This window comes from Mytilus trossulus, unplaced genomic scaffold (assembly GCF_036588685.1).
Source record: "Mytilus trossulus isolate FHL-02 unplaced genomic scaffold, PNRI_Mtr1.1.1.hap1 h1tg000431l__unscaffolded, whole genome shotgun sequence".
Classification (NCBI taxonomy): domain Eukaryota; kingdom Metazoa; phylum Mollusca; class Bivalvia; order Mytilida; family Mytilidae; genus Mytilus; species Mytilus trossulus.
The window spans coordinates 15,362-27,938 of record NW_026963358.1 but is presented as its reverse complement, the minus strand read 5'-3'; the positions used below and the strand labels follow the sequence as shown (position 1 = coordinate 27,938).

Here is a 12,577-nt window from a genome sequence, read left to right as displayed (position 1 = left end):
TATCCTTGTGCAGAAACGAGTTTCAAGGAGTTTTATTTCCTTAAAAACAGCTTTGGCGCATTTACAAATTTGCGCTGAATAAAATTGTGTAAATTTACGCTATTGTATTCAAGCTATTTTGCAATGGTTAAACTGTCCGATGTCTATAACATGTATAGGTGCCATTAAAAATATACCATTTGTCAGAAGTGGGATTCGAACCCACGCCTGGAGAACCAGACTGCGACCTGAACGCAGCGCCTTAGACCACTCGGCCATCCTGACAAGACATCGTAAGTGTCACTAATTTGTCTCTTTATATCTCAGCATCCCCAAAAAATCTTTAAAGTCAAGCATAGGCAAGTGTTGGGTCAGATGAAGCTTTTATAGATAGAACTGTAGTAATGGCTTTGATAAAAACAATTCTTGTTTGTCAATTAGGAGAATATCCTTGTGCAGAAACGAGTTTCAAGGAGTTTTATTTCCTTAAAAACAGCTTTGGCGCATTTACAAATTTGCGCTGAATAAAATTGTGTAAATTTACGCTATTGTATTCAAGCTATTTTGCAATGGTTAAACTGTCCGATGTCTATAACATGTATAGGTGCCATTAAAAATATACCATTTGTCAGAAGTGGGATTCGAACCCACGCCTGGAGAACCAGACTGCGACCTGAACGCAGCGCCTTAGACCACTCGGCCATCCTGACAAGACATCGTAAGTGTCACTAATTTGTCTCTTTATATCTCAGCATCCCCCAAAAAATCTTTAAAGTCAAGCATAGGCAAGTGTTGGGTCAGATGAAGCTTTTATAGATAGAACTGTAGTAATGGCTTTGATAAAAACAATTCTTGTTTGTCAATTAGGAGAATATCCTTGTGCAGAAACGAGTTTCAAGGAGTTTTATTTCCTTAAAAACAGCTTTGGCGCATTTACAAATTTGCGCTGAATAAAATTGTGTAAATTTACGCTATTGTATTCAAGCTATTTTGCAATGGTTAAACTGTCCGATGTCTATAACATGTATAGGTGCCATTAAAAATATACCATTTGTCAGAAGTGGGATTCGAACCCACGCCTGGAGAACCAGACTGCGACCTGAACGCAGCGCCTTAGACCACTCGGCCATCCTGACAAGACATCGTAAGTGTCACTAATTTGTCTCTTTATATCTCAGCATCCCCCAAAAAATCTTTAAAGTCAAGCATAGGCAAGTGTTGGGTCAGATGAAGCTTTTATAGATAGAACTGTAGTAATGGCTTTGATAAAAACAATTCTTGTTTGTCAATTAGGAGAATATCCTTGTGCAGAAACGAGTTTCAAGGAGTTTTATTTCCTTAAAAACAGCTTTGGCGCATTTACAAATTTGCGCTGAATAAAATTGTGTAAATTTACGCTATTGTATTCAAGCTATTTTGCAATGGTTAAACTGTCCGATGTCTATAACATGTATAGGTGCCATTAAAAATATACCATTTGTCAGAAGTGGGATTCGAACCCACGCCTGGAGAACCAGACTGCGACCTGAACGCAGCGCCTTAGACCACTCGGCCATCCTGACAAGACATCGTAAGTGTCACTAATTTGTCTCTTTATATCTCAGCATCCCCAAAAAATCTTTAAAGTCAAGCATAGGCAAGTGTTGGGTCAGATGAAGCTTTTATAGATAGAACTGTAGTAATGGCTTTGATAAAAACAATTCTTGTTTGTCAATTAGGAGAATATCCTTGTGCAGAAACGAGTTTCAAGGAGTTTTATTTCCTTAAAAACAGCTTTGGCGCATTTACAAATTTGCGCTGAATAAAATTGTGTAAATTTACGCTATTGTATTCAAGCTATTTTGCAATGGTTAAACTGTCCGATGTCTATAACATGTATAGGTGCCATTAAAAATATACCATTTGTCAGAAGTGGGATTCGAACCCACGCCTGGAGAACCAGACTGCGACCTGAACGCAGCGCCTTAGACCACTCGGCCATCCTGACAAGACATCGTAAGTGTCACTAATTTGTCTCTTTATATCTCAGCATCCCCCAAAAAATCTTTAAAGTCAAGCATAGGCAAGTGTTGGGTCAGATGAAGCTTTTATAGATAGAACTGTAGTAATGGCTTTGATAAAAACAATTCTTGTTTGTCAATTAGGAGAATATCCTTGTGCAGAAACGAGTTTCAAGGAGTTTTATTTCCTTAAAAACAGCTTTGGCGCATTTACAAATTTGCGCTGAATAAAATTGTGTAAATTTACGCTATTGTATTCAAGCTATTTTGCAATGGTTAAACTGTCCGATGTCTATAACATGTATAGGTGCCATTAAAAATATACCATTTGTCAGAAGTGGGATTCGAACCCACGCCTGGAGAACCAGACTGCGACCTGAACGCAGCGCCTTAGACCACTCGGCCATCCTGACAAGACATCGTAAGTGTCACTAATTTGTCTCTTTATATCTCAGCATCCCCCAAAAAATCTTTAAAGTCAAGCATAGGCAAGTGTTGGGTCAGATGAAGCTTTTATAGATAGAACTGTAGTAATGGCTTTGATAAAAACAATTCTTGTTTGTCAATTAGGAGAATATCCTTGTGCAGAAACGAGTTTCAAGGAGTTTTATTTCCTTAAAAACAGCTTTGGCGCATTTACAAATTTGCGCTGAATAAAATTGTGTAAATTTACGCTATTGTATTCAAGCTATTTTGCAATGGTTAAACTGTCCGATGTCTATAACATGTATAGGTGCCATTAAAAATATACCATTTGTCAGAAGTGGGATTCGAACCCACGCCTGGAGAACCAGACTGCGACCTGAACGCAGCGCCTTAGACCACTCGGCCATCCTGACAAGACATCGTAAGTGTCACTAATTTGTCTCTTTATATCTCAGCATCCCCCAAAAAATCTTTAAAGTCAAGCATAGGCAAGTGTTGGGTCAGATGAAGCTTTTATAGATAGAACTGTAGTAATGGCTTTGATAAAAACAATTCTTGTTTGTCAATTAGGAGAATATCCTTGTGCAGAAACGAGTTTCAAGGAGTTTTATTTCCTTAAAAACAGCTTTGGCGCATTTACAAATTTGCGCTGAATAAAATTGTGTAAATTTACGCTATTGTATTCAAGCTATTTTGCAATGGTTAAACTGTCCGATGTCTATAACATGTATAGGTGCCATTAAAAATATACCATTTGTCAGAAGTGGGATTCGAACCCACGCCTGGAGAACCAGACTGCGACCTGAACGCAGCGCCTTAGACCACTCGGCCATCCTGACAAGACATCGTAAGTGTCACTAATTTGTCTCTTTATATCTCAGCATCCCCCAAAAAATCTTTAAAGTCAAGCATAGGCAAGTGTTGGGTCAGATGAAGCTTTTATAGATAGAACTGTAGTAATGGCTTTGATAAAAACAATTCTTGTTTGTCAATTAGGAGAATATCCTTGTGCAGAAACGAGTTTCAAGGAGTTTTATTTCCTTAAAAACAGCTTTGGCGCATTTACAAATTTGCGCTGAATAAAATTGTGTAAATTTACGCTATTGTATTCAAGCTATTTTGCAATGGTTAAACTGTCCGATGTCTATAACATGTATAGGTGCCATTAAAAATATACCATTTGTCAGAAGTGGGATTCGAACCCACGCCTGGAGAACCAGACTGCGACCTGAACGCAGCGCCTTAGACCACTCGGCCATCCTGACAAGACATCGTAAGTGTCACTAATTTGTCTCTTTATATCTCAGCATCCCCCAAAAAATCTTTAAAGTCAAGCATAGGCAAGTGTTGGGTCAGATGAAGCTTTTATAGATAGAACTGTAGTAATGGCTTTGATAAAAACAATTCTTGTTTGTCAATTAGGAGAATATCCTTGTGCAGAAACGAGTTTCAAGGAGTTTTATTTCCTTAAAAACAGCTTTGGCGCATTTACAAATTTGCGCTGAATAAAATTGTGTAAATTTACGCTATTGTATTCAAGCTATTTTGCAATGGTTAAACTGTCCGATGTCTATAACATGTATAGGTGCCATTAAAAATATACCATTTGTCAGAAGTGGGATTCGAACCCACGCCTGGAGAACCAGACTGCGACCTGAACGCAGCGCCTTAGACCACTCGGCCATCCTGACAAGACATCGTAAGTGTCACTAATTTGTCTCTTTATATCTCAGCATCCCCCAAAAAATCTTTAAAGTCAAGCATAGGCAAGTGTTGGGTCAGATGAAGCTTTTATAGATAGAACTGTAGTAATGGCTTTGATAAAAACAATTCTTGTTTGTCAATTAGGAGAATATCCTTGTGCAGAAACGAGTTTCAAGGAGTTTTATTTCCTTAAAAACAGCTTTGGCGCATTTACAAATTTGCGCTGAATAAAATTGTGTAAATTTACGCTATTGTATTCAAGCTATTTTGCAATGGTTAAACTGTCCGATGTCTATAACATGTATAGGTGCCATTAAAAATATACCATTTGTCAGAAGTGGGATTCGAACCCACGCCTGGAGAACCAGACTGCGACCTGAACGCAGCGCCTTAGACCACTCGGCCATCCTGACAAGACATCGTAAGTGTCACTAATTTGTCTCTTTATATCTCAGCATCCCCCAAAAAATCTTTAAAGTCAAGCATAGGCAAGTGTTGGGTCAGATGAAGCTTTTATAGATAGAACTGTAGTAATGGCTTTGATAAAAACAATTCTTGTTTGTCAATTAGGAGAATATCCTTGTGCAGAAACGAGTTTCAAGGAGTTTTATTTCCTTAAAAACAGCTTTGGCGCATTTACAAATTTGCGCTGAATAAAATTGTGTAAATTTACGCTATTGTATTCAAGCTATTTTGCAATGGTTAAACTGTCCGATGTCTATAACATGTATAGGTGCCATTAAAAATATACCATTTGTCAGAAGTGGGATTCGAACCCACGCCTGGAGAACCAGACTGCGACCTGAACGCAGCGCCTTAGACCACTCGGCCATCCTGACAAGACATCGTAAGTGTCACTAATTTGTCTCTTTATATCTCAGCATCCCCCAAAAAATCTTTAAAGTCAAGCATAGGCAAGTGTTGGGTCAGATGAAGCTTTTATAGATAGAACTGTAGTAATGGCTTTGATAAAAACAATTCTTGTTTGTCAATTAGGAGAATATCCTTGTGCAGAAACGAGTTTCAAGGAGTTTTATTTCCTTAAAAACAGCTTTGGCGCATTTACAAATTTGCGCTGAATAAAATTGTGTAAATTTACGCTATTGTATTCAAGCTATTTTGCAATGGTTAAACTGTCCGATGTCTATAACATGTATAGGTGCCATTAAAAATATACCATTTGTCAGAAGTGGGATTCGAACCCACGCCTGGAGAACCAGACTGCGACCTGAACGCAGCGCCTTAGACCACTCGGCCATCCTGACAAGACATCGTAAGTGTCACTAATTTGTCTCTTTATATCTCAGCATCCCCCAAAAAATCTTTAAAGTCAAGCATAGGCAAGTGTTGGGTCAGATGAAGCTTTTATAGATAGAACTGTAGTAATGGCTTTGATAAAAACAATTCTTGTTTGTCAATTAGGAGAATATCCTTGTGCAGAAACGAGTTTCAAGGAGTTTTATTTCCTTAAAAACAGCTTTGGCGCATTTACAAATTTGCGCTGAATAAAATTGTGTAAATTTACGCTATTGTATTCAAGCTATTTTGCAATGGTTAAACTGTCCGATGTCTATAACATGTATAGGTGCCATTAAAAATATACCATTTGTCAGAAGTGGGATTCGAACCCACGCCTGGAGAACCAGACTGCGACCTGAACGCAGCGCCTTAGACCACTCGGCCATCCTGACAAGACATCGTAAGTGTCACTAATTTGTCTCTTTATATCTCAGCATCCCCCAAAAAATCTTTAAAGTCAAGCATAGGCAAGTGTTGGGTCAGATGAAGCTTTTATAGATAGAACTGTAGTAATGGCTTTGATTAAAAACAATTCTTGTTTGTCAATTAGGAGAATATCCTTGTGCAGAAACGAGTTTCAAGGAGTTTTATTTCCTTAAAAACAGCTTTGGCGCATTTACAAATTTGCGCTGAATAAAATTGTGTAAATTTACGCTATTGTATTCAAGCTATTTTGCAATGGTTAAACTGTCCGATGTCTATAACATGTATAGGTGCCATTAAAAATATACCATTTGTCAGAAGTGGGATTCGAACCCACGCCTGGAGAACCAGACTGCGACCTGAACGCAGCGCCTTAGACCACTCGGCCATCCTGACAAGACATCGTAAGTGTCACTAATTTGTCTCTTTATATCTCAGCATCCCCCAAAAAATCTTTAAAGTCAAGCATAGGCAAGTGTTGGGTCAGATGAAGCTTTTATAGATAGAACTGTAGTAATGGCTTTGATTAAAAACAATTCTTGTTTGTCAATTAGGAGAATATCCTTGTGCAGAAACGAGTTTCAAGGAGTTTTATTTCCTTAAAAACAGCTTTGGCGCATTTACAAATTTGCGCTGAATAAAATTGTGTAAATTTACGCTATTGTATTCAAGCTATTTTGCAATGGTTAAACTGTCCGATGTCTATAACATGTATAGGTGCCATTAAAAATATACCATTTGTCAGAAGTGGGATTCGAACCCACGCCTGGAGAACCAGACTGCGACCTGAACGCAGCGCCTTAGACCACTCGGCCATCCTGACAAGACATCGTAAGTGTCACTAATTTGTCTCTTTATATCTCAGCATCCCCCAAAAAATCTTTAAAGTCAAGCATAGGCAAGTGTTGGGTCAGATGAAGCTTTTATAGATAGAACTGTAGTAATGGCTTTGATAAAAACAATTCTTGTTTGTCAATTAGGAGAATATCCTTGTGCAGAAACGAGTTTCAAGGAGTTTTATTTCCTTAAAAACAGCTTTGGCGCATTTACAAATTTGCGCTGAATAAAATTGTGTAAATTTACGCTATTGTATTCAAGCTATTTTGCAATGGTTAAACTGTCCGATGTCTATAACATGTATAGGTGCCATTAAAAATATACCATTTGTCAGAAGTGGGATTCGAACCCACGCCTGGAGAACCAGACTGCGACCTGAACGCAGCGCCTTAGACCACTCGGCCATCCTGACAAGACATCGTAAGTGTCACTAATTTGTCTCTTTATATCTCAGCATCCCCCAAAAAATCTTTAAAGTCAAGCATAGGCAAGTGTTGGGTCAGATGAAGCTTTTATAGATAGAACTGTAGTAATGGCTTTGATTAAAAACAATTCTTGTTTGTCAATTAGGAGAATATCCTTGTGCAGAAACGAGTTTCAAGGAGTTTTATTTCCTTAAAAACAGCTTTGGCGCATTTACAAATTTGCGCTGAATAAAATTGTGTAAATTTACGCTATTGTATTCAAGCTATTTTGCAATGGTTAAACTGTCCGATGTCTATAACATGTATAGGTGCCATTAAAAATATACCATTTGTCAGAAGTGGGATTCGAACCCACGCCTGGAGAACCAGACTGCGACCTGAACGCAGCGCCTTAGACCACTCGGCCATCCTGACAAGACATCGTAAGTGTCACTAATTTGTCTCTTTATATCTCAGCATCCCCCCAAAAATCTTTAAAGTCAAGCATAGGCAAGTGTTGGGTCAGATGAAGCTTTTATAGATAGAACTGTAGTAATGGCTTTGATAAAAACAATTCTTGTTTGTCAATTAGGAGAATATCCTTGTGCAGAAACGAGTTTCAAGGAGTTTTATTTCCTTAAAAACAGCTTTGGCGCATTTACAAATTTGCGCTGAATAAAATTGTGTAAATTTACGCTATTGTATTCAAGCTATTTTGCAATGGTTAAACTGTCCGATGTCTATAACATGTATAGGTGCCATTAAAAATATACCATTTGTCAGAAGTGGGATTCGAACCCACGCCTGGAGAACCAGACTGCGACCTGAACGCAGCGCCTTAGACCACTCGGCCATCCTGACAAGACATCGTAAGTGTCACTAATTTGTCTCTTTATATCTCAGCATCCCCCAAAAAATCTTTAAAGTCAAGCATAGGCAAGTGTTGGGTCAGATGAAGCTTTTATAGATAGAACTGTAGTAATGGCTTTGATTAAAAACAATTCTTGTTTGTCAATTAGGAGAATATCCTTGTGCAGAAACGAGTTTCAAGGAGTTTTATTTCCTTAAAAACAGCTTTGGCGCATTTACAAATTTGCGCTGAATAAAATTGTGTAAATTTACGCTATTGTATTCAAGCTATTTTGCAATGGTTAAACTGTCCGATGTCTATAACATGTATAGGTGCCATTAAAAATATACCATTTGTCAGAAGTGGGATTCGAACCCACGCCTGGAGAACCAGACTGCGACCTGAACGCAGCGCCTTAGACCACTCGGCCATCCTGACAAGACATCGTAAGTGTCACTAATTTGTCTCTTTATATCTCAGCATCCCCCAAAAAATCTTTAAAGTCAAGCATAGGCAAGTGTTGGGTCAGATGAAGCTTTTATAGATAGAACTGTAGTAATGGCTTTGATTAAAAACAATTCTTGTTTGTCAATTAGGAGAATATCCTTGTGCAGAAACGAGTTTCAAGGAGTTTTATTTCCTTAAAAACAGCTTTGGCGCATTTACAAATTTGCGCTGAATAAAATTGTGTAAATTTACGCTATTGTATTCAAGCTATTTTGCAATGGTTAAACTGTCCGATGTCTATAACATGTATAGGTGCCATTAAAAATATACCATTTGTCAGAAGTGGGATTCGAACCCACGCCTGGAGAACCAGACTGCGACCTGAACGCAGCGCCTTAGACCACTCGGCCATCCTGACAAGACATCGTAAGTGTCACTAATTTGTCTCTTTATATCTCAGCATCCCCCAAAAAATCTTTAAAGTCAAGCATAGGCAAGTGTTGGGTCAGATGAAGCTTTTATAGATAGAACTGTAGTAATGGCTTTGATTAAAAACAATTCTTGTTTGTCAATTAGGAGAATATCCTTGTGCAGAAACGAGTTTCAAGGAGTTTTATTTCCTTAAAAACAGCTTTGGCGCATTTACAAATTTGCGCTGAATAAAATTGTGTAAATTTACGCTATTGTATTCAAGCTATTTTGCAATGGTTAAACTGTCCGATGTCTATAACATGTATAGGTGCCATTAAAAATATACCATTTGTCAGAAGTGGGATTCGAACCCACGCCTGGAGAACCAGACTGCGACCTGAACGCAGCGCCTTAGACCACTCGGCCATCCTGACAAGACATCGTAAGTGTCACTAATTTGTCTCTTTATATCTCAGCATCCCCCAAAAAATCTTTAAAGTCAAGCATAGGCAAGTGTTGGGTCAGATGAAGCTTTTATAGATAGAACTGTAGTAATGGCTTTGATAAAAACAATTCTTGTTTGTCAATTAGGAGAATATCCTTGTGCAGAAACGAGTTTCAAGGAGTTTTATTTCCTTAAAAACAGCTTTGGCGCATTTACAAATTTGCGCTGAATAAAATTGTGTAAATTTACGCTATTGTATTCAAGCTATTTTGCAATGGTTAAACTGTCCGATGTCTATAACATGTATAGGTGCCATTAAAAATATACCATTTGTCAGAAGTGGGATTCGAACCCACGCCTGGAGAACCAGACTGCGACCTGAACGCAGCGCCTTAGACCACTCGGCCATCCTGACAAGACATCGTAAGTGTCACTAATTTGTCTCTTTATATCTCAGCATCCCCCAAAAAATCTTTAAAGTCAAGCATAGGCAAGTGTTGGGTCAGATGAAGCTTTTATAGATAGAACTGTAGTAATGGCTTTGATAAAAACAATTCTTGTTTGTCAATTAGGAGAATATCCTTGTGCAGAAACGAGTTTCAAGGAGTTTTATTTCCTTAAAAACAGCTTTGGCGCATTTACAAATTTGCGCTGAATAAAATTGTGTAAATTTACGCTATTGTATTCAAGCTATTTTGCAATGGTTAAACTGTCCGATGTCTATAACATGTATAGGTGCCATTAAAAATATACCATTTGTCAGAAGTGGGATTCGAACCCACGCCTGGAGAACCAGACTGCGACCTGAACGCAGCGCCTTAGACCACTCGGCCATCCTGACAAGACATCGTAAGTGTCACTAATTTGTCTCTTTATATCTCAGCATCCCCCAAAAAATCTTTAAAGTCAAGCATAGGCAAGTGTTGGGTCAGATGAAGCTTTTATAGATAGAACTGTAGTAATGGCTTTGATAAAAACAATTCTTGTTTGTCAATTAGGAGAATATCCTTGTGCAGAAACGAGTTTCAAGGAGTTTTATTTCCTTAAAAACAGCTTTGGCGCATTTACAAATTTGCGCTGAATAAAATTGTGTAAATTTACGCTATTGTATTCAAGCTATTTTGCAATGGTTAAACTGTCCGATGTCTATAACATGTATAGGTGCCATTAAAAATATACCATTTGTCAGAAGTGGGATTCGAACCCACGCCTGGAGAACCAGACTGCGACCTGAACGCAGCGCCTTAGACCACTCGGCCATCCTGACAAGACATCGTAAGTGTCACTAATTTGTCTCTTTATATCTCAGCATCCCCCAAAAAATCTTTAAAGTCAAGCATAGGCAAGTGTTGGGTCAGATGAAGCTTTTATAGATAGAACTGTAGTAATGGCTTTGATAAAAACAATTCTTGTTTGTCAATTAGGAGAATATCCTTGTGCAGAAACGAGTTTCAAGGAGTTTTATTTCCTTAAAAACAGCTTTGGCGCATTTACAAATTTGCGCTGAATAAAATTGTGTAAATTTACGCTATTGTATTCAAGCTATTTTGCAATGGTTAAACTGTCCGATGTCTATAACATGTATAGGTGCCATTAAAAATATACCATTTGTCAGAAGTGGGATTCGAACCCACGCCTGGAGAACCAGACTGCGACCTGAACGCAGCGCCTTAGACCACTCGGCCATCCTGACAAGACATCGTAAGTGTCACTAATTTGTCTCTTTATATCTCAGCATCCCCCAAAAAATCTTTAAAGTCAAGCATAGGCAAGTGTTGGGTCAGATGAAGCTTTTATAGATAGAACTGTAGTAATGGCTTTGATTAAAAACAATTCTTGTTTGTCAATTAGGAGAATATCCTTGTGCAGAAACGAGTTTCAAGGAGTTTTATTTCCTTAAAAACAGCTTTGGCGCATTTACAAATTTGCGCTGAATAAAATTGTGTAAATTTACGCTATTGTATTCAAGCTATTTTGCAATGGTTAAACTGTCCGATGTCTATAACATGTATAGGTGCCATTAAAAATATACCATTTGTCAGAAGTGGGATTCGAACCCACGCCTGGAGAACCAGACTGCGACCTGAACGCAGCGCCTTAGACCACTCGGCCATCCTGACAAGACATCGTAAGTGTCACTAATTTGTCTCTTTATATCTCAGCATCCCCCAAAAAATCTTTAAAGTCAAGCATAGGCAAGTGTTGGGTCAGATGAAGCTTTTATAGATAGAACTGTAGTAATGGCTTTGATAAAAACAATTCTTGTTTGTCAATTAGGAGAATATCCTTGTGCAGAAACGAGTTTCAAGGAGTTTTATTTCCTTAAAAACAGCTTTGGCGCATTTACAAATTTGCGCTGAATAAAATTGTGTAAATTTACGCTATTGTATTCAAGCTATTTTGCAATGGTTAAACTGTCCGATGTCTATAACATGTATAGGTGCCATTAAAAATATACCATTTGTCAGAAGTGGGATTCGAACCCACGCCTGGAGAACCAGACTGCGACCTGAACGCAGCGCCTTAGACCACTCGGCCATCCTGACAAGACATCGTAAGTGTCACTAATTTGTCTCTTTATATCTCAGCATCCCCCAAAAAATCTTTAAAGTCAAGCATAGGCAAGTGTTGGGTCAGATGAAGCTTTTATAGATAGAACTGTAGTAATGGCTTTGATAAAAACAATTCTTGTTTGTCAATTAGGAGAATATCCTTGTGCAGAAACGAGTTTCAAGGAGTTTTATTTCCTTAAAAACAGCTTTGGCGCATTTACAAATTTGCGCTGAATAAAATTGTGTAAATTTACGCTATTGTATTCAAGCTATTTTGCAATGGTTAAACTGTCCGATGTCTATAACATGTATAGGTGCCATTAAAAATATACCATTTGTCAGAAGTGGGATTCGAACCCACGCCTGGAGAACCAGACTGCGACCTGAACGCAGCGCCTTAGACCACTCGGCCATCCTGACAAGACATCGTAAGTGTCACTAATTTGTCTCTTTATATCTCAGCATCCCCCAAAAAATCTTTAAAGTCAAGCATAGGCAAGTGTTGGGTCAGATGAAGCTTTTATAGATAGAACTGTAGTAATGGCTTTGATTAAAAACAATTCTTGTTTGTCAATTAGGGAACAGTCATTATTTATCAGCTGAGGGGGTCGGTTCAAATTTTCACATCAAAAAGTTTTGTTGGCAACCCCCCCATAATTTTCATGAACCACATAATGACCCCCCTTAAAATGATGTTTCATAAGTATGACCCCCCCCCCCTACTAAAAAAAAATCCCTATTAATTAACAGTGGGCAAATAACTATAGGAAGAATGTGGACATTGACACTATCTGTTACCG

At 38.3% G+C, this 12,577-nt stretch overlaps 29 non-coding genes across 29 annotated transcripts; all 29 read right to left on the bottom strand.

Annotated features, from left to right (window-relative positions):
* Positions 1 to 180: 180 nt before the first annotated feature.
* Trnal-cag (transfer RNA leucine (anticodon CAG)) lies at positions 181 to 264 on the bottom strand. The gene has a single exon. It is a non-coding gene; the product is annotated as a tRNA-Leu (tRNA).
* A 341-nt stretch (positions 265 to 605) lies between these two features.
* Positions 606 to 689, bottom strand: Trnal-cag (transfer RNA leucine (anticodon CAG)). The gene has a single exon. It is a non-coding gene; the product is annotated as a tRNA-Leu (tRNA).
* A 342-nt stretch (positions 690 to 1,031) lies between these two features.
* On the bottom strand, positions 1,032 to 1,115 carry Trnal-cag (transfer RNA leucine (anticodon CAG)). The gene has a single exon. It is a non-coding gene; the product is annotated as a tRNA-Leu (tRNA).
* Positions 1,116 to 1,457: 342 nt separating this feature from the next.
* Trnal-cag (transfer RNA leucine (anticodon CAG)) lies at positions 1,458 to 1,541 on the bottom strand. The gene has a single exon. It is a non-coding gene; the product is annotated as a tRNA-Leu (tRNA).
* Positions 1,542 to 1,882: 341 nt separating this feature from the next.
* Trnal-cag (transfer RNA leucine (anticodon CAG)) lies at positions 1,883 to 1,966 on the bottom strand. The gene has a single exon. It is a non-coding gene; the product is annotated as a tRNA-Leu (tRNA).
* A 342-nt stretch (positions 1,967 to 2,308) lies between these two features.
* On the bottom strand, positions 2,309 to 2,392 carry Trnal-cag (transfer RNA leucine (anticodon CAG)). Its single transcript has one exon. It is a non-coding gene; the product is annotated as a tRNA-Leu (tRNA).
* Positions 2,393 to 2,734: 342 nt separating this feature from the next.
* Positions 2,735 to 2,818, bottom strand: Trnal-cag (transfer RNA leucine (anticodon CAG)). Its single transcript has one exon. It is a non-coding gene; the product is annotated as a tRNA-Leu (tRNA).
* Positions 2,819 to 3,160: 342 nt separating this feature from the next.
* Positions 3,161 to 3,244, bottom strand: Trnal-cag (transfer RNA leucine (anticodon CAG)). The gene has a single exon. It is a non-coding gene; the product is annotated as a tRNA-Leu (tRNA).
* Positions 3,245 to 3,586: 342 nt separating this feature from the next.
* Positions 3,587 to 3,670, bottom strand: Trnal-cag (transfer RNA leucine (anticodon CAG)). The gene has a single exon. It is a non-coding gene; the product is annotated as a tRNA-Leu (tRNA).
* Positions 3,671 to 4,012: 342 nt separating this feature from the next.
* On the bottom strand, positions 4,013 to 4,096 carry Trnal-cag (transfer RNA leucine (anticodon CAG)). The gene has a single exon. It is a non-coding gene; the product is annotated as a tRNA-Leu (tRNA).
* A 342-nt stretch (positions 4,097 to 4,438) lies between these two features.
* Positions 4,439 to 4,522, bottom strand: Trnal-cag (transfer RNA leucine (anticodon CAG)). Its single transcript has one exon. It is a non-coding gene; the product is annotated as a tRNA-Leu (tRNA).
* A 342-nt stretch (positions 4,523 to 4,864) lies between these two features.
* On the bottom strand, positions 4,865 to 4,948 carry Trnal-cag (transfer RNA leucine (anticodon CAG)). The gene has a single exon. It is a non-coding gene; the product is annotated as a tRNA-Leu (tRNA).
* A 342-nt stretch (positions 4,949 to 5,290) lies between these two features.
* Trnal-cag (transfer RNA leucine (anticodon CAG)) lies at positions 5,291 to 5,374 on the bottom strand. The gene has a single exon. It is a non-coding gene; the product is annotated as a tRNA-Leu (tRNA).
* Positions 5,375 to 5,716: 342 nt separating this feature from the next.
* On the bottom strand, positions 5,717 to 5,800 carry Trnal-cag (transfer RNA leucine (anticodon CAG)). Its single transcript has one exon. It is a non-coding gene; the product is annotated as a tRNA-Leu (tRNA).
* Positions 5,801 to 6,143: 343 nt separating this feature from the next.
* Trnal-cag (transfer RNA leucine (anticodon CAG)) lies at positions 6,144 to 6,227 on the bottom strand. Its single transcript has one exon. It is a non-coding gene; the product is annotated as a tRNA-Leu (tRNA).
* A 343-nt stretch (positions 6,228 to 6,570) lies between these two features.
* On the bottom strand, positions 6,571 to 6,654 carry Trnal-cag (transfer RNA leucine (anticodon CAG)). The gene has a single exon. It is a non-coding gene; the product is annotated as a tRNA-Leu (tRNA).
* Positions 6,655 to 6,996: 342 nt separating this feature from the next.
* Trnal-cag (transfer RNA leucine (anticodon CAG)) lies at positions 6,997 to 7,080 on the bottom strand. Its single transcript has one exon. It is a non-coding gene; the product is annotated as a tRNA-Leu (tRNA).
* Positions 7,081 to 7,423: 343 nt separating this feature from the next.
* On the bottom strand, positions 7,424 to 7,507 carry Trnal-cag (transfer RNA leucine (anticodon CAG)). The gene has a single exon. It is a non-coding gene; the product is annotated as a tRNA-Leu (tRNA).
* Positions 7,508 to 7,849: 342 nt separating this feature from the next.
* Positions 7,850 to 7,933, bottom strand: Trnal-cag (transfer RNA leucine (anticodon CAG)). The gene has a single exon. It is a non-coding gene; the product is annotated as a tRNA-Leu (tRNA).
* A 343-nt stretch (positions 7,934 to 8,276) lies between these two features.
* Positions 8,277 to 8,360, bottom strand: Trnal-cag (transfer RNA leucine (anticodon CAG)). The gene has a single exon. It is a non-coding gene; the product is annotated as a tRNA-Leu (tRNA).
* A 343-nt stretch (positions 8,361 to 8,703) lies between these two features.
* Trnal-cag (transfer RNA leucine (anticodon CAG)) lies at positions 8,704 to 8,787 on the bottom strand. The gene has a single exon. It is a non-coding gene; the product is annotated as a tRNA-Leu (tRNA).
* Positions 8,788 to 9,130: 343 nt separating this feature from the next.
* On the bottom strand, positions 9,131 to 9,214 carry Trnal-cag (transfer RNA leucine (anticodon CAG)). The gene has a single exon. It is a non-coding gene; the product is annotated as a tRNA-Leu (tRNA).
* A 342-nt stretch (positions 9,215 to 9,556) lies between these two features.
* On the bottom strand, positions 9,557 to 9,640 carry Trnal-cag (transfer RNA leucine (anticodon CAG)). The gene has a single exon. It is a non-coding gene; the product is annotated as a tRNA-Leu (tRNA).
* Positions 9,641 to 9,982: 342 nt separating this feature from the next.
* Positions 9,983 to 10,066, bottom strand: Trnal-cag (transfer RNA leucine (anticodon CAG)). The gene has a single exon. It is a non-coding gene; the product is annotated as a tRNA-Leu (tRNA).
* Positions 10,067 to 10,408: 342 nt separating this feature from the next.
* On the bottom strand, positions 10,409 to 10,492 carry Trnal-cag (transfer RNA leucine (anticodon CAG)). The gene has a single exon. It is a non-coding gene; the product is annotated as a tRNA-Leu (tRNA).
* A 342-nt stretch (positions 10,493 to 10,834) lies between these two features.
* Positions 10,835 to 10,918, bottom strand: Trnal-cag (transfer RNA leucine (anticodon CAG)). The gene has a single exon. It is a non-coding gene; the product is annotated as a tRNA-Leu (tRNA).
* Positions 10,919 to 11,261: 343 nt separating this feature from the next.
* On the bottom strand, positions 11,262 to 11,345 carry Trnal-cag (transfer RNA leucine (anticodon CAG)). The gene has a single exon. It is a non-coding gene; the product is annotated as a tRNA-Leu (tRNA).
* Positions 11,346 to 11,687: 342 nt separating this feature from the next.
* On the bottom strand, positions 11,688 to 11,771 carry Trnal-cag (transfer RNA leucine (anticodon CAG)). Its single transcript has one exon. It is a non-coding gene; the product is annotated as a tRNA-Leu (tRNA).
* Positions 11,772 to 12,113: 342 nt separating this feature from the next.
* Positions 12,114 to 12,197, bottom strand: Trnal-cag (transfer RNA leucine (anticodon CAG)). The gene has a single exon. It is a non-coding gene; the product is annotated as a tRNA-Leu (tRNA).
* Between the last annotated feature and the right edge of the window lie 380 nt (positions 12,198 to 12,577).